Source organism: Crocodylus porosus, unplaced genomic scaffold (assembly GCF_001723895.1).
Source record: "Crocodylus porosus isolate Cpor-Errol unplaced genomic scaffold, CroPor_comp1, whole genome shotgun sequence".
NCBI classification, from domain to species: Eukaryota; Metazoa; Chordata; order Crocodylia; family Crocodylidae; genus Crocodylus; species Crocodylus porosus.
Genome location: NW_017728950.1, coordinates 72,191,454 through 72,215,967, shown reverse-complemented (window position 1 = coordinate 72,215,967; position 24,514 = coordinate 72,191,454). Strand labels below are relative to the sequence as shown.

Here is a 24,514-nt window from a genome sequence, read left to right as displayed (position 1 = left end):
CAGCCCAGTGGGCAGTACCTGGCACAGGAGGGAGCACTGTGCCACCAAGCTGAGGTGCCCTCTGCCCATCTGGCAGTAGTGGGGACACAACTCTATGCCACCACCACTGCCACACCTCACCTTGGTGGCCATGGTGGTGCAGTGTTCCCTCTTGCGCTGGGTCCTGCCCACTGGGCTGCAGAGGCGAATCCTGCCTGAAGTTGGTCCAGCTGCATTGCAGCTCTGTACCCCATTGTGGGCACAGAAATCTCGCAACCCCAACCCACAGTTTGGGAATGCTGCTTTAGTCCCTCGAGTGCTCAAACAGCAGCCTGCAGCCGCCTCCAAGTCTGAGTCCAGCTCCTTCAGTTCACAGCGCTGGCTGACCAAGCCAGTGAGACCTCCAGCTCCCCTGGTCTCTCCTCTGTGTGGGACTGACCAAGATCCACACACAGGCTGCTCTCTCACTCCTTACTCCAGCTCCAAACTTCCTCTTTCTTTTTCCCTTTCTCCTCAGCTCCTGGTGGTTTCTGGGACTTTCAGTCCAAATGAACAGTTGGCACAGCTCTAGATTGCCCCCTGGTTTTTCCTGCTGTTACACATATTACAGTCACATCGCACCAGGAATTATGTTTAAATGAAGAGTGACCAAGACGAAGAAAAATGTTAGTGGCCAAAAAGCTTTAAGTGTTGTTTATCAGAAAGGATAATCTTGCTATGGTATAGAGGTTATTGACTGATTTTTATTTCATTGAGAACAGGAAGCATTTGTATACAGATCTCAGAGGCACAGTTCTGTTCATATCTTCAATGCCTTAAGCATCTTAATCAATTCTCACAATTAATCCTTAGTGAGCTAGATCATAGTTTCTCAACCTGTGGTACACATACCACTGAGGGTACGCAAGACACAGGCGGGGGGTACACGGGTACGCCAATACTCTGTTTCTCTCATCCTCTTTTCCTCTCTCTCTCACCCCTTCCTCCTCTCAAAACTATGGCAAAAAATTTGGTCCAATTAAAAATATTAAATTCCCCAATAATAATTTGTTGTGCCATGCTTTGTGGGGCACTGGGTTCAGCCCTCCTAGCTTTGGCCAACATCACCTCTAGCCCAGGTACATACTTGAGTTGTGCACCCCTGGTGTAAGAGGTGGCAACCCTACCCACACCAGATCAGACATTTGTCATATCACGGACTTATATACAGAACCCTTCTTCCAACATATGGCACACATTAGTCTGTAAATATAAAATCCCCTGGAAAATTGAGTGTTGGGGTACTTATTGAAATTTTCAGAAGTTAGGGGGTACTTGGTACTTAAAAGGTTGAGAAACACTGAGCTGGGGTTTTCAACCTTTTTTAATAAGTGTATCCCTGGCGGCCCACTTTTTAGCAAGTGTACCCCCAGGGGGCGGGGGCGAGTGGTTGGATGCCAAGTGGGGGGGGGGATGACAAGCAGCTGGGCACTGAGTAGGGGGAAGAACGGTGGCAAGCAGCCAGATGTTGAGCAGGGGCGTGATGAGCGGTGGAACAACAGCAGCACAGTGTCTGTATGTCCCTGCTCTGACTCTGGCTCTGGCCCTGCACCTGTGTGGCAGAGGCTCAGGGTTGTGGCGCTATGTCCCTGCCCGCTCCCGCATACCCCCTGGGACCTTTCAAAGTACCCCCAGAGGTACATGTACCCCTTGGCTGACAACCCCTGAGTTAGATCATTCCGATTTTAGAGACTGAGAAAGGAACACAGAGAGGCTAACTGATTTCCAAAAAGACAGGGACTCTGAAGCCATGATTAGAGATTCATATCCTGTACCATGCTACCCCTCAAGAATTATAACACTATTTCAAGTACAGGATTAATGGTTGCTGTAACACTGCCCTCTGCTTATGGGCACATTTATAGTAGCATCAGATCAAATGATCTGACCTATACTGAAGGGTGATGAATTTATGGCCCACGATTATTGGCAGTCAAATGAAACTCAGATCTGAGACTTAAGGTAACAGGGATATGGTGCATTAATCAATACAGTTACATGAGTCAGAGAGAAATAAAAAACCAAGAGAGAAGAGAAAGCTAAAGAGAGAATGAAAATGATTTACCATATTTTTAATATAGGTCACCCAGAACATCTGTTACAGGTGTCAATGCCTAGGAAACTTGGATAGTATAACACTCTTTTTTAAAATACTACGGTGAAAAATATCTGCTGTGATAATAAAAGATGACATAGAATGTGTTTGCTTGAGTCCAACAAAAATAATAGATCACCTAAAATCAAATCCTCATAGTTTTCCTTAGCATTTCATTTTAGAAATAATAATACCATTTGTAACCTATTTAATCTTCCTAAATTATGAAGATGACCATTCCCTTTTCCAGTTATGGAAGCAGGCATTTGATAAATGTAATATGAACAGCTGTAATGCAAACTAGTCAACATGACTCAATCTTCATCTAGGAGAACAGCAACAGTATATGGAACCGTCAGTGGGCATTCTCACAAATAATATGTTGTTATCTAACTACTGGTGAAGTGCTCCCAGTGAGTTGTGGTACACTTGTTTTTAGACACTGAATATATGACTAACAGAAGTATTTTGGCCTCAGTCCCTCCCAAATTGAATGATTTCTTAGGTTCAGATCCATCATCTACCCAATACTCCCACGCAAGCAAAACAGCACAAAACATTCTATGATGCCAAAAGCTAACAAGAGCTGGTGGAGGCAAATCATACCAACTCATCAGCATCTTAAAAAATATGGATGAGAATTCTCATGGAGAATTGGATGCTACATCTGCTCATGTATAGCAATAAGACATTATTGCTTGTGGTTTTTATGAGTTGTTATGATGAATGCTTGCATGCACTCATCATCAGGCTACCTGCGTATACCTAAGTTACACTACAGGTTGGACCACTTGAGGAGTACACTAGTGAGTATATTAATGCATGCTCTGTAGGGGAATGTTGCTATTAGAATACCACTGAGTGGGTACCTCTACATGTGCAGTTACCATGCCTGAATAAATTCTGGAGTTGATTAGTCCGGAGGTTAGTCAGGATCAGCATGTGGAGGCCAGGCAGAGTAGCAGTGGCTGGCAGGGTCTCCAGAGGTCAGCTTGCTAGCCTGCCAGCTTGGGGCTGCTCTCACTGAGCTTAATGTGCTGTGGAGGGACTGGCTGGGGCACAAGGCTGCTTTAATGCAGGGCTACACAGCTAGGTCAGTGTCTACATGTGAAAAAAGAGATTCTGCAGCAGGGCAGTACTTGTATTTATTGCTCTGCTGCACTTTATTAGTTTCCTGTACCCTAATAGGGGTTCACATGTAGACACTGAGATGTTTACTGTGGGGCTAAGTAATCAGCTCCACAGTAAATGTCTTGTGTAGACACATCCAATCAGGTTACAACTTTTATTTTAAAAAAAGACTTCTGCTACTAGTTGCAACATATTTATTTCAATGAACTTCCACTATGAAAAGTAGTTTTAATATTAAAGATAAAAATTAGGAGTCATTTATAAATAACTTGTTGTTATTTTTTATTACATTTATAGTTAATGGTTCCTTTTTTGGAGGGGAGGAGGATCCTTCATTTGCACTTTTCCTCTCTCAGAAGCTTGGCTGCGCTGTTAACATGACTTGTCCCTCAATAGCAAACTTCAGATCATTTTGTTTGGTAACTTAAGACATTTGAAATCTTCCATTATAAGTTTTGTGCTAGCAAGAGACCAAAAGGGCACTTTTGGGGGATGAAAACAATTTTCAGCCTCTAGGTTTTCCTCTCCCCAGCACAGATTGTGCAGTTTGCTTACTACTTTCAAATCAATATTTCCCTCTCTCTCTTCCTCTTAACACAATGTGTGTAGGAAGCTTTTTCTCTGTGTATGTGTGATGACATTTCAACAAAGCACTCTCTCTGACACCGTGAAAAAGATTCAATCAATCAATCAGCCAGCTAGAATGTAGCTTTGGATACCCATGAGCCTACCAAACTAAGCATTCACCATGTAAATTCAATTAATCAAATCTCATCTCTTTTTTTTGTCTTCAAAATGTTTGCAACCAGACTATACCTCTTTTAAAACATTTTTTATACAAATTATTCACAACTTACTTTTTGTTATAGTGATATCTTCTGAACAGTTCAGGTTAGTGGAAATTTATTGCTTACATAAGTCACATGCAGTTTTTCCTCTTCTAAGAATGGAAGATTTATATAACCAACCAATATTGTGTGAACTGTAAAATCAATACTACCTTACACTTAGATATACCACTTGCATTTGCTTTCAGCAAACATTCAAGTGTGATAACTTAGAATTCATTTTTCTTGAGTATGCAGGTTAGCCAAGCTCAACCAGTCAAATATTCACACAAAGCAAAAATGAAATGGTTGTAGGAAATGCTAACACAAGTTTCATTTTCAAATTAATACTTGCAAAAATATTTTACCATTATGTATTAGTGCTAAATCAATTGCATGGGCAAAACAAACAGTTGCTAGAAGTGGATTTAATTCCACCTAGAATTGATTGGACTCTAACTAAAAACCTCTAAATGAAAACTACTCTTTCTTCTGAACCAGCCAGTTTCCTCAGCATTCCCTGCTTTTAAGACTGGCTTCTGAAAATGGGATCTGAGAGCTTATCTATGTAAAGAAATTGGTGTGCAATATGCTAAGATGTGAATTTTGTGACTTTGTATAGACTAGACATTCAGTTTCTCCTGGGAGAGTCTCTGCTCTTCTAGGAGACACCATGCATGTACAGATGTTCAGGCTTTTTCTTCCACAGTAAAAACGGTCACTCCAGGAGAAAAATAATCTGGGAACAGCCAGGGTTAAATTCTCCTGGGAGAGCAAATGTCTATACATAGCATGGCTTCTCTCAGGAGAGAATACAGTCCTCCAGCATCCTCCCCTCCCTTCCAGGGAGATGCTCCTTGCTGGACTCTGCTGCTCCAGCAGAGAGAACATGGCCCCTTCACAATTCCCACATTGTGCTACAGGGAAACACAGGATGACCATGCAGAGTCTGGGTTAGGCAATCAGAACTGCTGCTAGGCAAACTAAGGAAGCCTTCAAAGCATGCTGAGATTTCCCCTTCTCCCCCCCCCGCCCTCCCCTGCTACTCAGCACTGCATGCTCTCCACTTGGCAGGGGCTCATCACTAGAATGTCTGTACATTGGCTCTTGATAAGTTTCTTTACCAGGAAAACAAGCCTGTGAGAAATCTCCCAGATTATTTGAATATGTGTATGCAGGCACAGTGCACTTGTCTCCATGTGAATATTCTGGGAGCAAAAAAACTGAAAGGTGGCTTACTCCACATTCACAATATTAATAAATGATACTATTTTATCCTATTTTATATTAAATTATTTAACAGGAGTGAAATGGTTTCCTACTCTATCCCTGCTGCTGTAGCCATTATGGCTTACTGTACAAGTGTTATTCTGAGAGTACTCAAGAACTAGAGATTTCTCTTCTTAATCAGCAACTGGAGTCCAATCCCTGCACAGAAATTTCCATCAACCTACAAAAGCCTTAGTCTTAAAAACATTTTCGGTTGTACAGCAATCATAAATCATTCTAGAGATCCACAAGATAGCCACAAGCAGCATCTGCCTCCCACCCTGTTACACAGAACACCATTACCCATCACTACAGAAAATTCATCTCATGCTTTTGTCAGTTTGTAAGAAATCCAAAAGTAAAACAACACTTCCTTCATACGTCTTTTAGATCATGCTCTAATAGATAATATTAGTCTGTTAAAATAAAAATTCTTTTTTTCCTTACAGTCTTCAGAAAAGTATTTTTCCAGGTAAAGCCCAGATAAGAAAGGTGGTATTGGCTCACAAAGTCATATTTCTTGTTTCTACAAGCACTGTGCTTAGTACAATAGAGTCATTCTATTATATGCTGAAAATGTTCTGCCAATGCAGATCATAAAATTACTTCAATTGGTATGAGGGTATAAATAGAATTGGCTTTGTTTCTATTTTGCAAGGCTCAAAATGGAACAGCTTTACATTTTTTCCAAATATTTTATAAAATACTTTTATAATGGATCATGTACTGCTAGACATCTTTGCTGAGAGTACCACTGCTATGCTGACCCCATCCACTTTCTCCTCTCTATTCTGTCACTGTGCTCCTTATTTCTATACAGCAATACCATGTTCATATCACCCCTGGGATTTAGATGTCTCCCAACACATTCCTATGAACAACTTCTTCCCCTGCACAGTCCCTTTTTTAATTGGCTTTTTCTAATATTCGTCTTAGAATATACTCTTTGGAGCAAGGCACTATGCTTTCCTGTCATCATACCCAACACTTACAAAAGTTCAGGATCCTGAACATGACACCCTGTGAGGTGGTAATATGAATAATAAATACTATTTTAAAATATAAATGTTTATGTATAAAGTTATTTCTGTGGTGCCCATTGCAGTGCCACTTCCTTTGCTACCAAAGACCACGTGTTTGCTGTTTTTTAGTTCATGTCTATCCTCCTTTTATACAAAAGCTGACAAGGCACTGACAAAGCACCAACACCACCTCTGCCCCCACAAATACAGGCTATACAACCAGATCTGAGTGCCCCAGATAGCATGCTAAGAAGCATACTTATGACAGAGAGCCTTAGAGCATCACCATGGTGAATGCTGCATGATGTCTAGGCCTTGGTGTTTACTGAAGTAGGGAGGGGTGAGTAGGCAGGGTGTGTTTCTTGGCAGAAGTGCTGGGCTCGGCACAGAGGCAGTGGAGACGTGACCTTAGAAACATATTCAGAAAAGGGATCAAGTTCACATGGAAATTCAAGACCTGGTAAAGCAGCTGCTAATATGATCTCACTCTTGGCTCTTAAGGTTACTAATCTACTATAAAATAAACATAGTATTTTTTGTAATTAGATTTGAATTTGGTGATTGCAACCAGAACATTAGTGCTGACAGGGATCCTGGTTTTCTCTGTATAAAAAATCCAAATTCTTTGATTAAAAAAAATCCAAAATTCTTTAAATTAAAACACCAAAATCCATGCTTTCCATTGTTAAAATGAAGCACCATTAGATATATATCTCTATATATTATTATATTTTTATATTATGGAAAATCAAAGCTCCCTGCTTTGCTCACCAGCTGTGGCTATCCCCCCCTGCTGCTTTGTGGTGCTGAGCAGCCCCTATATGCTGGTGCCCTCCCCCTGCCCACACCATTGCTCCTCACTTCCAAACCACAGCCCCTGCATAGACCTACCAGTGCCCTTCACTCCTGACCCACAGCCCCCTGGCCCTGCCAATGCCCCTCATTCTCAACCTGCAGCCCCCTACCCTGCCAGTGCCCCTCACTCCCTACCTATAGCTCCTCCTGTCCCCACCGGGGCCCCTCACTCACAACCCATAGCCCCCTGCATCCTGCAGGAGGGGGCCCCCAGCTGCTAGGGATATGAGACCCAGTGGCTGCATGTTGCCTGTTCCTTCCTCTGTGGGTACCAGCCACAGCCAGCCAGCAGCACCTGACCCAAGCAGGTAGGGGATGCCTCACTTTGGAAGCACAGCTGGGGCAATGTTCCCGGTGGCAGCCCCAAGTCTCTTCATCCCACTCCACCCTCCCACACTGGGTGCCATGTGTTGAGCCACAGAGGCCCCCCCAAGGAAAGGGCAGCAGGGCAGGGAGTCCCAAGCCCCACAGCAGGCAGCCCCCCTGTCCCCCCCCCCACATACAGCCTCTGTCTCCCTGTGACAGGAGTGTCGCTATCGGATCCTTTCTGGGAGTGACTCCGCCCTCCTGTAATGGGCCAACCGCCTGCTTACTCACCTGCCATGCCTTGATCTTAATTGATTAATTGATTGGTGTAATCAGCAGGAGGCTGCCCATTTTATGCGCCCCGGTGCCAGGGGGCACTACCTGTGGCTCTTTTCCTACACTACACTGCAGCCCAAGCCTCACAGATGGTACTGACATGGTTTGACCTGGGCCCTGTTATGCCTTGGCCCTCCCCTTTACTTTTGGGGCTCCTCACTGCCCCCTCTCTGCTCCGGGGCTCCTCACTGCCCCCTCTCTGCTCCAGGACTGGGGTCAATGCACCCCCAAAACACTGCACCCTCTCTGGCACCAGGGTCTCCACACTACCGTGGAGCTCCTATGAGGCCTCCTCCAACCCCTCATAGCCTCACCCGGTACTCCGGTCAAAACAGTAAACACAAGAACACAAAGCCCCTGGGCTACAACATAAAAGCTAGACCGGTCAAACAAGATTCAATCCTTACTAGAGAGAGAGAGAGAGAGAGAGAGAGAGAGAGCTCCCCAACCCCAGCAGCAACCGGGGGTGTTCCCACTGTCAGAGTTCTCCCCTTCGTCTGTCCTAGACGAGTTCCTACTCCCTCGGCTGCCGGAGAGGAACTGCCCTCCTGGCCTCCTGCCTGGGCTTAAGAAGGGCTAAGCCCTGCCCCTTCCTGTCAGCTGGTTTTACTAGTTGCCCCAGCAACCAGCACCTGCGCAGCCCTGGTGACTGGCAGCTGAGCCTCCCCTTTCCCACCACTAGGGGTCTCTCCCGAGCCGTCTCTGCTTTCAGGTGCAGGGCACCTGAGTGCACTGCAACACTCCCACACATCGACTTATCTGAAGGCAGCTGGGGGAGCTGCTGTCCACTGCTGCCTGGTTATACTGGTGGCCACATACATCCTGCTCCCCCCAGCCCCAAGCACCCCCTGTTAGGTTGGAAATCTGCCTGTCTGCAAAGGAAAACCTGCAGTTTCCTGTATTTTTCTCTTTTAAAAGAGAAAATCTGCATTTTTCCCCTTTCAAGGAGAAAATTTGCCTTTTTCTGTAGCAAAAGGAAAACCCAGAGTCCTGGTGCTAACTAAAACAGCACTAGGTGCAGCTACACATGCAATTAATGTGACTGAATTTGCTCTGGCACAATTTACACTGGACTAAATTAATCTGCGCATAGCATCTGAATCTACACCTGGTGCAAATTGAGCCCGGGTGGAGAAGTTTAGGCTTTGCAGCAAACAGGACTCTGGCCCTCTGCTGGCTCAGCTGATCAGGTGCAAGTTGCACCCATGTCACTTTCAACAATCAAGTGAAGTTATTTACTTCAGCATAGGATAGTCCTTGTGTCTGATGGGACTGTCCTAAACCTGAGTAAATTAGTCTACTGTGCCGTAATTGCTTTACTATAGAGCAAATTTGTCTACTCCACAATAAAGTGCATGTGTAGACATGCCCACTGTGTACAAATTTTCCCAATTAGTGTATCTTTCTACTGACCTGCAACAACAATCTTCTGAGACTGAAAATCACACCAAATTTTACAAGCCCAAAAATCTCCTTTACACTTGACTCGGCCTAGGATTTGAACTGCAAGTGCAGCAGGACCCTACGTGAAAAGATGTGCGTGAACATTTCCTTATACACAAAGAACTACAGATACCTAATTTATCAACCATAGTGCCATATTTGCATATGCACACCAAATTTTAGTTCCTGGGCTTGGCCAGTTAGGCCCTTGCTTTCGACAAATCTTCACAGATTTATAAAGAAATTTAAGAAACAAAAATCAAAAGTTTTTCACAGTTCATTGAAATCTTGAAATAGGCCTATTTCCACTGAAGATTTTACTATGGTATATTAATTTCTTGAGTAAATGTTTAGGCAAAAAACAATGTCTATATTAAAAACAATGTTTGTACCAAACTTCATTTTAATTTCAAATTGCTCATTAATCAAAATGACAAATAAAATCAAACTTTAGGAGGGGAGAAAGAAAAAAAAAGTGAAACAAAAAATTGAGTGTGATGCTCCATGAAAAAAGTGCGGAAAGAATGGTATGTATGTATGTGTATTGTTCAAGTCTCCTTCTGACAATGTAAATCAGGATTAATTTAAATTAGGAATAACTAACCTATGAAAATCACACGGCTAGAAAAGTAGTGTAAATAAAAGCAGAATCAGGACTACTGTCCTTTTTCTTAAGAACTGATATATCCAATCAGTTCTGTCATGGAAAGGCAGTATCTCAAACATTTGAATGTACATGAATTATCTTAGGACTGGGTTAAAGTAATGGATCTATATTGATCCCAAGAGGCAGTGCCAAAAAGGTAATTACAGATATTTGTGTCACTATGTCACAAAGAGTGACAGTTTTATGTCTACATAATATTTAACTGAAAATCTATAAAATCCATTTCTCTTCCTCTCTGAGCAATTAATATAGGATCAAAATCTGAAATTCCCACTCTATTCGTGCTCAGGCACAACTCCCATTGAAGTCAATGGGATTTTTGCCAGATTAGGGATTAAAGACTGAATGGTTTGGCGCATAGCACTGAGATGTAAAATCTATCTAGGTTGTTATAATGGCATTGCTGAAATTGTTAGATCTGGTAGTCAGAGACTGAACTGTCTTCATTTATCACACGGTCACTGTGAACTTCAGTAGGAGTTATGTACATGTATGGACTGTAGGAGAAGGAGGAACAATTCTTACTTCTCTGTAAATACAGACAAATTCTTTCTTCAGGTCACAGGGTCCTAGATACCCTTGCACTATTAAGCACACAGGAGTGAAGACAGAAAAAGGTGTGAAGAAGAAACCCTTGGCATCTGGAACAACAGGCCTAAATGGGACAATGCAGCATGCTCGCTTTCCCTAATACCTGCTGAAGCCCCTTCACAACATCTTTGCTTCTAGTGTTGGGAACATACCTGGACATGTGCTTCTTTTGACAGCTTTAAAATTAGGCTCTGTGCCCGCACACAGACTCCTTGGAGGAGACATGGCAGGAAGTAGCAATGACATCATGGCTTCTTTAAGACTTTTCTCTAGGGTAATGCAATCTAATAAGTAACACTATCCCAGCTATCCCTGGGGAAGTGCCAGGTTCTGCAGGGAGTTGCACCACATTTAATAATAAATGCTCAGGACTTGCAGGTTTTGCAGGATGTTCCATTTCCCCATTCATGCTGTCACCAATCCTTCAGAAGATACAACAACGCATCAAGAGCTACACAAATTCTACCTCACTGAGTTGGTTGCTTAGACTGTTTCCCCTTTCCTATAAGTTCCTTTATGCAACGGAGGGGCACTTTCTAGTATTTCGGCCAAAAAGATCCCTGGCTACCCAACTGCACCAACATGTCTCACTCCAGGGACCATATCTACACTGAGGATAGGTTGTTTTAGCTCAAAGGAAATCACTGTAAGGAAGAAGTTTACAAATTGGCTAATGTGTAAATTGTTATATTAAATATATGTAGCGAGAGATGCATCTATTGGATTTTATAGGGTAACAAAAGGGGAATATGAACCCATTTATGATGCAATTTTATGTTTTTATAAATAAATCAGAACTTAATTTCAAGAAGATGATTAAACAAATAGCTTTTTGACATTTTATACTGCAGCATACGCCATTTTGGTATCATTTTAATCAGCTAAGCAATTATTATTTGAGAATTAACTGCTGTTCATAACCATTAATATTTCTTTGTAATACTTATGGAAACCAACATTCTTATTTAACATATTATTCTGTATAATAATGATCAATATGATATTAAACACAGATATAAAACTCAGGCCAAACAAATTATGGTCACTGACATCAATAATAAGTCATTTGAACAGCTATATACAGTACAGTATATATCATATATATAAACTCATAATAACCTAATGGTCCAAAAGGGAATTGCTTTCTTAGTAACATCAAATTTGTTAAATAACATGTTTTTAAGCATGCACATATCAGTAGCTTACAAACTCCCCCCCCCCCCCAAAAAAAATAATTAAAAAGATTTCTCCCAGGAAACAAATTAGAGCAACATTAAACCTGTTGAGGTTGTAAGTAAACACTACAAAAATCAAACACAAGCTTGAATTTTAATTAATTTGCTACATTTTGTTGACATCTCCTTTATATTCAGTTTTGGGGAAAATCTGAGCCATGCACAGAAAGTGAAATTTATGCTTCCATTTTCAAGTACGTAAGAGTGAATTTTGAGATCAAAATCATGGGCTGGATTTTCAGCTGGTATAACTTTATGTAAAAATCTCTCCGGTAACTTTCTCAGCTCTTGCAAGCAGGCCAGAAGGGGGTAAAGGTGGGAGTCGGAGATAGCAATTTTTCATTGTCTTACGTTCTGCAGAGACACTCACACCTGGACTAAATGCTTTGGCAGTGTTTTATAAACAGTCAAGGGTGATGACAGAACATTTCAGACAGGTAAGTGACATTTGAGATGGTATTCAAGATGGAACACACTGATTCTCCATAGCCGTAAGCTTCTCCAGAGCCCTGAATCAAAGGAAATTAAGAAGGCAAGACAAGGATCTGACTACCATTAGGACCACACAGGCAAACTTAATTCCTTTGTGTCAGTGATGATCAATATCCTTGATATATTGTATTAGAGATGCAACACTGCAAGATAGAAGCCTGTACTGAGGGAACTAAATAAGCTTGACAGGAATCTGACCAGACCCTTTGGAAAAAGACTATGAATGTGCCTAAGGCCTTCCTTGTTGCAAATACAATGAGGCAAAACTACATTTACATTCTTCATTAAGGAAATATGTTACACTTGCCTACTTCTACTAAGAAAGATGCCTCAAGCAATACTTGTTTTTCCCAGGAGGGAAAAAATGTTTGTGTTCCTGTTTTGTTTGGAGTTTTTGAGTTGCTCTTCCTGTCCCTGAGATATAACCTCTTAATACCATATTTACTAAAATAAAGATGAAGTTTTTTCCCCCCTTTCAGCATGGGGGAAAAAGCCCCCCACCTTATATTTGCATACAAGGAAACTACATTAAACACATTGTCTGTCTTTGAACTGCTCCTAAAACCAGCAAGTGCTCAGTAATGGAAACCAACTATGGAGTTGGTGAGGTCCCTTCTGGCCCTAATGTTTATGAAATCTATGAAATGCAACCAACACAGAGCATGATGATAAAATACACTAGCCAATTGCCTGTCAAGAATTATGGGGTGGTGGGCAAGGATGAAGTGCCACCACCCAATGCCCCCGCACTGCTGCCACTCTGCCCCTGGCCCTGTGCCCCTACCCCCCCACCCCGTGCCTCATCCACCTGCTCCAGCCCCTCAGTCCCCACCATCATGGGGGTGGAATGGAGCCCCACATATAGCCCTGTCCCTGCTTCTCATCCAGCCATGTTCCCCCTACTCTCCCCTCTTCCCTTGCCACATCGGGTCTGAGCCCATTGCTCCCCCCTACTTCTCCCTCTGCCTCCAAAAAGCAGGGCCGGGTGTGGGGAGGGCAAGACCAGCACTGCAGGCCTCGGCCCCTCGCTCTGGCCCTGCTGAAGAATGGTGGGGATGCCGACTCCATCCCATCTGTCCCCGCCCCTGCTTCTTGTCTGGCACTGTTCCCCCTCCTGTAAACCCCCCACATCAGGTCTGGACCCATTTCTGCCCCCCCTCTACCCCCCTCTGTCTCCAAGGAACAGGGCCAGAGAGAGGTCAAGCTCATGGCTCCATCCACACCATCATGGTGGTACTCTGCTGCACCACCACTGCTGCCTTCTGTCCAGAATGCTGTTGGAGCAGTTTGATCGGTTGTTTCAGACAACCAGTCAGAGTGAGAATAAAGCATTATGGACAGACAGACAGTCTAAGGCTTTTATAATATTAGAATGGCCTACATTGTGCAAATATGCCAACGGGAACTATCACAAGTATAGATTAGCGCAACCCATCTGAAAAAGATATACAGTAGTGCCCATTGAGCACAGTTCCCCCTCAGCACCAACTCCAGGTCATGGTTAGCCACTATAATGCATACATTTCAACTTCCTCTAAACTCCCACAGCTGACCTGCACCCTTTCTTTGCCATTTCCAATGATTTCTGTTTCTTCACCAGCCTTAAATATCTGGCAAATATCACCAAATAGGGCCCCAAACAGTTTACCCAGAATCACTGTTTCAGCCCTTCTCTAAGCACATCACATATGATTAGTATGTGATTAGTATGCTTCATAAGGTGAGGCAGCACCAGGTTGTCCCATGTCTTATCTGTATACAAATTTTTGGAGGATCCCAGGACTCAAGACAAGCCCTGTAATGAGTAGGAAGCTAATTATCACATGGATCCTTTGTGAGGGGTACCTAGTGTATACACACTCACTGAGCAGTCCTGAGCTGTGGGGTCACCATGGCTTGAAATGCCATTGACTCTTCTGAGGCCCAGCCCAATGAACTATATGGTAAACCATCAGCCTTTTGGTTTTGAACTAAGATCACACATAGTTTGTACTATATATAAGTAGGTGCCAAAGTTCTACTTAAATGTATGTTCATGGAGTACCTGTGCTAAAACTTGCAGTAGTTTCATAAAGGTAAATTAGATCAATTCTGAATGAATTAAATCTGTTGGTACTATATGCAAATTACTACAGCTATGTTTATTTCAAGGTCAGTATTTTCAAATTTGTTCCTCACTTCTACATGCTCAGGGAGAGAAGGGTCTGACAGTAAGGAGGAAGGGAAGGGGCTTCAGGGGGAAGAACGTGGGGGCAGGCAGAGAGTAAAAGGGATACCTTACCTCCCAGATTTATTTTCCCTGCTGTAGCAGTGGCAGGAGGACAAATTCAAGGCAAACCTCCAATAATTTGATACTATACCTGGAAAATTATATCAAATTTATAAATTTTTCATATATAGAATCTAATTAATGGGGAGTCATTTTATAGTCAAGTACATACGGTAAGTACCAGGATGACAAAATAATGCAGGCTCCATGTTTGTTCAATCCTTGGCACTTCTGCTGAGACTACAAAGTGTTCTGTGCTGGCATGAGCCACTCTGTCTATCAATGATCCTTGATCACCATGCTCATAATACAGGAGCTGCAGAAAAGTCATCAGATAATGAGCAGGTTAAATCTCTTGTATGCTGGGTAAAATTTAGACCAATAATTTACAGGGGAAGTTTTAAATCCCTATAGTCTGCAGTCCCCCTAAATGACTGCATTTAGAAATGTGGTCTCCTAGATCTGATTCCACTGCTTTCAAACTAAAGTAATACATAGTCCTGGTTTAAAGCACAAGGTAGCTAGGATTTCAAAGTACTCCATTTTTATGGCCATTTTACAGGCTTATCCATACACTAGGATTTAAATAACATATGTTAAGAAGATAAGGAAAGGAAAGCTGGCATTCACTTCAAAAGAAAAATGAACATTTTTTTATTTCCCAAGGAAAGAAGTACATGATTTTTATGCCATCCTAACAAACCTATTGAAAACTCTTTGCCCACAAACAGGCTATGACAATTCACAAGGGGAATGCATGCTGATATATGCGAAGCAGTGACTTCAGAAGTTCACATAAGTAGAAGGCTGACCTAAGAATATTCCACTTAAAAAAAAATAGATATATCAAGTTATTCCTGCCAAGTTATTCCATGATGGAAATGTTGTAGGAACTCACTACAGAACAGTATGAAGAGACCTGCTTTTTAGTAATATTCTTTTAAACAAGTGAAGCATGAATCAATTATGTCTGTGCTACTGGTATCTGTGTGTGGGGAGGTGTTTCTTTCATTTAGAACAGATATATAGAGAGAAGTGAGCAGGAAAAAAAATAACTCTGTCCCCCATAAGACAAAAGACAGAGATCATGATTCCTAATTCTTATAATCCTGCCCTGCCCTCCAGTTTTGTCAGAAAAAGAACCAGGACTGATTATCTTATGAATTTTGTCAATTAAGATCTGAAATCCCATCAGTTAACACTGATGTACGATTTTTTTTTTTTATGTGTGGCAGATGCTTTTAGGAACCCTGGTCATTGACTAGAACTTCGTTGTAATATGCACTGCATAAACATGAAACAAAAATACGGTTCCTGTTCATACACCTAGACGACGTCACAGATACAGCACCAGAGATCGCAAAGAAATTACTGCTTTACAAACAGCATAGCCATAATGGGAGTTAAGCCAATAGACGTGGCTATCTCATCATATGCCTCTCCAAAGAAAATTGTTAAACACAGTTAGATAATCATGCCCATCAAGGGCTGGAGCCCAAAGTCCACTGCAGTCAATGGAAGTTTTCCAAAAAGAGCACTGGGTTGATCTTCAGTTGATTTACTCAGTTACAAGTCAATACATATACATCGTCAAAGAACAGAAACATTTTCTCATGGTTTCATTTTTGCCACATATCTGAGGCACCCTGTACTGGTTTTTAAATTCCAAATGAATAATTCAGCCTTCTTTACTTTTTTCTGTTTGTTAAATACATACTCTAATGCCTGCATATTTTGTTATAATTTTTACAGTGTGTGTATGTGTGTGTGTGTGCCTGGCCATGTATGCGTGAATGTGAACAGGTGGAATTTTCTCTGCACTTCTAAGACATTTAGCAGAGATGGGCTCAAGTCTCTCATGCCTTTGCATGCTCACAAGGCACAACTGTACTTGAAAGTAAAGATGGATTTTATCCTGCTTGCTACCTCATGGAGAGGGCTTTTAAAGCTACTGGACAAGTGAAGGAATGGCTATTGTTCTTGCAGGCATTCACCATAAGCCCCTTGAAGAATTCCGACTTAGCTGGAATCCCTTTGAGAGCTCCCATTGCAGTGAAGATGTTACAAATCTCCTCCAACATGGGCTAATACTTAGGAAAACATTATCTGACCCTCGGTTCAGTTTTCTAGGTAGATCTAGTACTAAAAGGCCACTAGTTATGCTAACTGATGACCTCCTCTGGAGATACGAGTAAAATGTCCATGCTGATGTAACCAGATCTGTCATCAGTCTCAATACTCTGGAAATTAAAGTGCTATTAAGGGGACAGGTAGAGTTGGGTGCCTTACTCATTTTGAGAGATTCCAAAGAATTTTTTTTTGCACAATAGCTCATCTGGCCCCAAGGAGTTTCACAAGTTTATATAGCCTCACCCTTTATGTTTCTATAAGTAATTCTACTTATAGTAGGTATAAGTAGAGTTAATAAGGAAATATGGGCTGTACTATCATCAGCATGTAGATCACAGAAAGCATATTTGTATCTCCATTTCATTTATCAGCTCCCTGGAGAGAAGGGCTATGCCTGCTATTTGTTACTCAGGTTCATTTGGACACCCTCACCTTTCTCTGGATACCCAGGTAGCAGTTGTTGCCAAGAGCAATTTTTAAATTGCCTTCTTTTGACATGAAAGAATTGAGATATGATCTGCCCTTTCAGATGTGAATTCTGGTACACTTATTCATCTTCAGGCTGTATTACTGCAATGCACTCTGAGGTATGAATTAGAATTCTATTGATTAAGGTCTGTGCTTGAAAAACAGAACTGTGTATAAGGATTACCATCCTGAAACATGCTGGCACAGTGATAAGATCAAGGACTATGTGAACAAGTTGTGAATCACCAAAATGGAGTCAAGTAGGAGATTACATAGAAATCTAACAGCCTAACAAGCAAGTTAATTTTAGGCAGCTATTTTGCAACTACCAGATCAAGTTATTCTTGCCAACAGCAGCTTCACTTGTGCATCAGCAATCAGACAGAGTGCAAATTCCTTTCCTCATCTCTCTCAAATATGCCTTTCTATTTTTTCATGCAATTTAAAGTATAGGGTATATCTACTGTATCTTTTTCAATTGTCACAGCCTTTTTCATTGCAATTTTGCATTCAGTGATGGCAGTTTTCAGCTTATATTCTATTGCCCACCTCCCTAATAGCTGTTTTCTGAAATGTGGGTACCAGAACTATAAGTACTAAATCTTAAAATAATCTAATTTTGACTATCCTGATTCCAAATGTTTTGCCACATTTGCCACCAATCCCAAAGCATTTACATTAGCAAAAGTATATTTTACTTACTCTACTAATTATATAGGCTAAAGCTGATTTCATCAAGATAATCTGGATATCAGACTCACATTTTTGTGATTCCTGTCAGCTTTTTGGTCTGTAGTTCCTGACATATAAAAACTAACATATCTGATCTTTGAAATTATTTATCTGCCATCTATTCATCTTTCTAATTACTAATATAATATAAGGATAAAACATCAGTTATTTGACATGGAAAATACCAATATTTATTTTCCAAAATACAAAACAGTATATGCCACTGATATTTTGTTCTTGCTGTGGGTTAAAAAAGAAAAAATGAAATGATAATATCAAAGCCATTATGTATATTACATGTATTGCTAAAATAATTAAAAAAAAATATGTACAACTTCTGTTTGGGTCTCGCTCTTTGTTAAGAAACAGGATAAGAACTTTATTTTAAGAAACATTGGTACGCTATTATTCAAGAATATTTAAAATCGAACACTAGTTTGGACCAGTAAAATTTAAATAACATTGAAAGTTGAATCATTTTTTCCACTTATCCCATTTGTTTAATTTTTTGCTGAACTTGATTAGTGGAAATGGTCGGTTTTACTTTTGTTTCTATTTCACTTTCTGATTTTCTTTTTATGCTGATGTAACTTCATACTTCATACACACTTCCCATATCAAAACACTGCAGTGAAAGAAGTCTAAAAATGTTTTTCAATATTTTAAAATTTTATATCAATATAACATTTTTATAATTCCTCCAATTCCTTTCTTTCTTAAAAAAAAAGGATATACTAAATGAGGACCTCACCTAATATTGGCAATGTACTTTCAAAGTTACAACATATAAAAATTATAATAAAAGCCTTTCTAAAAAGTGGGAAAAAACCCTTTAATCGGGTTCTGTCAAATTGTCTTCAATAGCACATTTTGCATGAGTGCCATAAATTATTCCATGGGACATCATCTATAATGCCAAATACAAGAAAAATTAGTCATTCCCTTTGGCCCTATTAAGCTGATTTGGTAAACTACTCTGAGATCTTCTCTTCTCCAGAAAGGAAATAATATGCAGTCATACCTTTGACAAACAGCAGCAATAACTCATCATGCAAAATCTGCATCTGTCAAGTTCCCAGTACTCTGGTAGGTCTACAGAACGCAGAAAAAGGGCAAAACTTAAGCTTGCAGTGTGGCATAATTTTGTCATCATTTGAAAGATGTTTGATCTATACCCTGGATTCTTCAAAACAGCGTTGTTCATGACAACATACTAACATTCAAATATAAAAAAACCCAAGAACCAAACATGCCTTCAAGCCACATTGCTGATTTTTCCTTTCATGGTATTTAATATATGGTTTTTCATGACACCTAACTAGCCCACATTATAGACACCTGTTTAAAGGGCCACATTATCCCAGAACCTTCTAAAACATTACATGCCACATGTGAAAAGGCCAAGAGGTTGCATTTGCATTAGAAAGCCATTTAAGCATGAACCATATTTAAAGGGGAATCCATGTTGTTCAGCCTCTCTAACCATGCAAGTGTGCAATGAATCTTAAACCTGTATGTTAAGAGCCTTTGTTAGTTATATGACTAGGTCCTGATTGTATGCACAAAGGAGATTAATAAATTCTGTAAGCCATTTTTATACATTTGGTTCCCCAAGTTCGGAGCTTTTTTTCCTTTGAAGATTTATGGGCAACAAATATGTTAAACACCAGCTGTTCGTACCTAATTAAAAATGCCCAGAAAGATGTGCTAATGTATGACATTTGATGCCATGTGATAACTGGGAATACACCCTAAAGAATTTATTTTCCAATAGAATATCAGGGTAATATCAAATGTGAACTAAGTATTACAGAGAGTTCCAGACACAATGATAGTGAATTATAAAACTTTATTGGCCTGTTAAAAATAAGTTCAGCAAGTACATTTATATATATCCTGTCCACATTGTTAAGGTAGTATTTTGGAATAAAAACAATGATTGTCAATTATTTACAAGAAATATAATAACAGCTTTCAACATGATATGTTAGAGGGGAGATATCTAAGACTCACAGCATGTTGATGGATTACAGCAAATGTACTTTAAACCAAGGTATGATAAAATGTATTTTCTATCTGATAATCATTTTAAATATTATTTCTCTTGTCATGCAAGAACACAGACTTTGAATACACAGGAGTTTGAGGCTTTGCCCTTTGATGCTAGGAAAATTATACTCTTCTGAATTTTTGTACTGAAACAAAGAGAAGCAAAGGATGTAGCATTCTGAATGGCAGGGGGAGAATTCTCAGATTTATTTATGAACTATATAACCTTGTGTTTGATTTTGGGCATTAAGGGCTTGACTCTACTCTCATACCTAAGAGTGTAAAGGCAATGGCATAAACAAGTGGTAAAACTTGATCTAAGCAATCACCAGTTCAATGCAACTGACTGCAATGAATTTCTGCTGGACCTTTCCAGGTAAAAATGAAACAAATTCTGCTTTCAATACCTTTTTCAGCACTAATTCAGTAATGAACTTACACATTATAGTCATTCTATACAATTTTTTTAAAAAGTAATTATGGACCTGATCATCTTTTCACACTACGGGGATATTGCAAGAAGGCAAATTCCTATGTCTCAAGTAAAGTCTCTTGCTATCTTTTTGGAATGGCTGAACTTTTAATTCATTTTTGATGTACAGGCACAAGTCCTTTCTGGTTTATTCTATACTTAAGTACAGCCATTTCCTAGATCATAAAATAGAAGAAAATGGTGGAAGCTCAAACCTGTTCTCTTAATTTTCATTTAAAAATTTTATCTGAAGTTAGAATTATCTCTAACCCCTAGCCTAAGCAGTCCAAATGTTTATACTCTGCTCCCATAAGGCGCAATTCCTTTTAAAACTAACCTGTACATATTCTGTACTGAACAGCAGTCAGATTACCAGCTGCCATAAAGTGGTGTCATTCTATTAAAATCAATGGAAGTATGCTAAGGATGTGGTCCAGTTAATGAATTTTGTACAGTACCGCTGAAATCAGTTCTCTTTCCACCTGCATATTTTAATTCTTACCACTGACACTACTACGTTAGAATAAAGCAAGTTTAAATTCTAAGGGAGACATCTGCAAAATGGACTCAAATCATCCTCTGAGTATGGGCCTAAAGAGCATTTCAGTGTTTAAACTAAACAGATAGACAACTTATTTCCACATAGTAAATCCATTCACGTTTTCACAGCAAGCTGTATTTACACATATGAAAGTGCTTGTACTGAGAGGCCACTTTTAAAAGTTTATCCTGAGACATTTTTGAGGAAGCAGGAGAGTAAAAAAGAGTATAAAGTAACAATGTTCTCATTATGAGCCCAACTAAAGGAACCCTTTCTGGTGGCTCTTGGCCATTATTAAATCTTATTCAGCCTGGGGCCCCCAACGCATTCTGGAGAACCTACCCCCATCATTAGCTATGGACAAAGCTCTTCAGAAAGGCATCCATAACTTCTGGATCCTATGATCCCTCAGGCATGTATATAGCTCAGTGAAGGGAACCTAGCAGACATCACTAAAGGAGGCTGAGCTTTCTGAAGGGTTACAACAGGGGAAAAGGCTTGGGGGACACTGAAGGTCTGGAAGGATGGGGAGAAATGAGATGGAGTGTTAGTGTGTTTCAGAGAGGACGATTAGGAAAAAAGTTTCAAAATAACAGTACAAGTTTCTGATAAGCTTTGGGGTATACTTTGGTATGAATCTACATTTTGTGAAGTAACCTGCAATACTACATCTGAGAGAGAAAATTGTAATGACTTCTAATGATAAATATTCAACAGAAGAAAATGAACTTTGAAGACAGTGACATCAGGACTTGGAGTGAGGAAGAAAGGGAGGTTGCAAATGCCTATACAGTCTTATGATCCTTTTAAAAATGGTCTTAGGGAGCATCAGGGGATGGGAGAGGTCCAGAGTTTATTAAAGAATGAGGGACAATATGTTCAGAAAGCAAATATGAAATTTAATTGCCTCTAGCTAGTTGTTCATAGTTTTCTAGATGTCTGCTGCCCCAACAGGTTCCCTTCAATGGCAAAATTCCCACCAACTTCCACAGGAATATGAAGGATTTGATTTATTAAAAGGACCTGATTATGTAACCCATGCTCAGAAAGGTGAGCAGTGACTCAGAGAAGTAGTTGCCTTGACACTGCTTGGACTACCTGTATGACTAACTCCCCCACAATGTCATTCTTAATGCACTTATCAGCAAGATCAACTAATCCTTGTTTTATAGCTAAATATGGAATAAATAAACCCCTTTAGCATAATAATATAAATATGTTTTTGTTTCTTTACAGGTCTTTTAAAAATTCTGCTTTTAAATGTTTCATAGATTTTTTATTGCTCAGTGAAAGAGCATAAAAGCTTTTTAGTATCAAATGCTGGACATTCAGTGACTTTTACCATGTTAATGGTTCCTGCATGATTCTTAGTTTGAATCTAACTTTATTTTAAAGGGTCAGGAATTCTGTAATTAGCTGAGCCCTTTGTAAACCAACACCATTTGGGCTGATTAGAATCTCTATACTGACAAGCAGTGCCATTTACTATCGAGCTGAAAGATGGAAACCAGTCCGTACAGTAATCTCTTTGTATAAAGTTCAGCTTCCTTAGCTTTAAGATGCCAGGCTGCTCAAATCATGGAAAGAATATATTTTAGCAACATGTATTTTTTTCCCATTAAATGGGTTCAAAGAGAACTAGTAGCAAATCACCTGCTGTAATCCATACGACTCTGTGAATATCTGTATCAAGTAATAGTGCATTCAGTGGCTAATGTAAAAAATATCATAGTACAAAATACTTGAGAAAGATATTCTATAGTTTATATATCAATGGTGCATAAATCAGTTCTGGTTTATTAAAAGTTAATGCCTTGGTTACATAAAATCCAAAATATTGTGTCAGTACACGGTGAACTATTTGAAATTCAAACCTACTGTTGTACCTTAAAGATGAACTGCAAAGTGCTACAAAATAAGCTCCAAAATGTGTAAAATTGTAAATTGGCAACTGTGTATGTTGGAGCATAGGGGGCTGTGTAAGACTTAAAATTTTCTTTTTAATTCTGAAGGCAAAGCTCGTCAAAATCAGCTGCCAAATTCTGAGTTCAGAATTCCCTTGCCAAGAATGAAGAATCAGGTCCTTGCTCTTATTTTCCACTGGAGCAAACATGGGGTAACTTCTCTGAAATTCAGGGAATTTGGATCGTGCAACCAGGATGGGAATCCAACCGAGTGGGCCACTGTCATTAGTTCAGCCATTTTCAACTCATGTGGAGATATCAGAAGTGAGAATTAAGTCCAGTGACATTAGAAACAATTCTAAATAGGGCTGGAGATGTTTGGGCAAACAAGCAGTCTATTCAAAAGTCTATTTAAACATTATAAGTTTAAAGGATCAGTAAAGCAGATGAGGAGATGAGTATCCCCAGAAGAGAGATGTTCTCCAATTTAATTTCAAGGAACAATGGAAAGGCATAGTCAATATACATTTAAGCCAATGAACTGTGAAGAACATCCATAATTTCTGTTGTCTCTCAAAAACTGCTTGTTGAGTGACCTAAGACCAGAGTTGTCTTTGCACTATCCCACAGGATTTCATGATGTAGGACAGAATATGGTACAAGGAGCCATTTTGGGAAGGGAAATAAACAAGCCAGCAACCCCAGCTCTTCCCCCTCCGTGAAGGAAAAAAAACTTAACTCCAAGCTTGGGTCCAGATGAGTGAAACTAGAACCATGTTTACTGACTCAGTGAGTGTCCTCCAAGATGGAACAGTGAATAATGACTGGGAAAGGAAGGAAGGAAAGTAAGAAGAGAGTCAAAGGGCAGGGATAGACCCCGGAATAGAGAATTAGTGGTAAAAGATGGAGCACACATGGTAAACAAAGAAAGGCGAAAAACCACAGAAGGGAAGGAGAGAAAGGAAACAAATGGTGCAATACAGAATTCAAAACAGAAAGATGCTAGAATCTGGGAAAGACTACAACAAAGAAAGGCAAACCAATATAGAAGAAGGAAAAAAAGATGAATGAAAATGAAAACAGGAGAAAAGGCAAATGCAAAGGTGACAGAATAAACTCTTTCTTATTTTTTTATTAAGTTTAAACTTGTTAAAAAAATCCAACGCTCAATTAAACTAATACTTATACAGCAAGACCCTCAACTACTAAGACTAAGGGCAGGCATTCAAAAAGCTTGAGCCTGAATTGATTCAGTCTTTGCAGGTTAGTCCAACCTGGCTAGGCTAAACCACTTCATAACGGTATAGACATCCCCTCTGGACTGAAAAAATGCTGGTACATGCCAGCAGCCTTCCCTTCTATTGCCCAGGGCTGAGTTGAAGGGGGCATGGCCAGGGCCAGGCACAAGGCTGTGATAAGGCGGGGGTCCTCCTCTCTCCTTGATAACAGAGCATTTATCAGCTCTGTTATCAGCATTTAGCACTTCATCAGAAAACAAAGCCTCACTCATTAGTTCAAGCTAACTTCTTAAACAGCTTTTTCCAAAGGAAAGAGTGCAGGGGCATTACCAGCTGAGCTGCTGATTAGCTCTAAAAAGGCCTAAAGGGACACTGTCCTTTCTGCCTTACCTAGCATTAGCTAGCATATCACATGCTAGCTAGG

At 40.3% G+C, this 24,514-nt stretch overlaps 1 protein-coding gene and 1 long non-coding RNA gene across 7 annotated transcripts in view; one reads left to right on the top strand and one right to left on the bottom strand.

The window, feature by feature from the left end:
• The window catches only part of NTRK2 (neurotrophic receptor tyrosine kinase 2), a 318,801-nt gene that overhangs the window by 145,034 nt on the left and 149,253 nt on the right, over positions 1-24,514 (bottom strand). The window lies entirely within an intron of this gene.
• On the top strand, positions 1,985-23,927 carry LOC109323427. Its single transcript, XR_002104664.1, has 3 exons — positions 1,985-1,994; positions 5,829-5,832; positions 23,721-23,927. It is a non-coding gene; the product is annotated as an uncharacterized LOC109323427 (long non-coding RNA).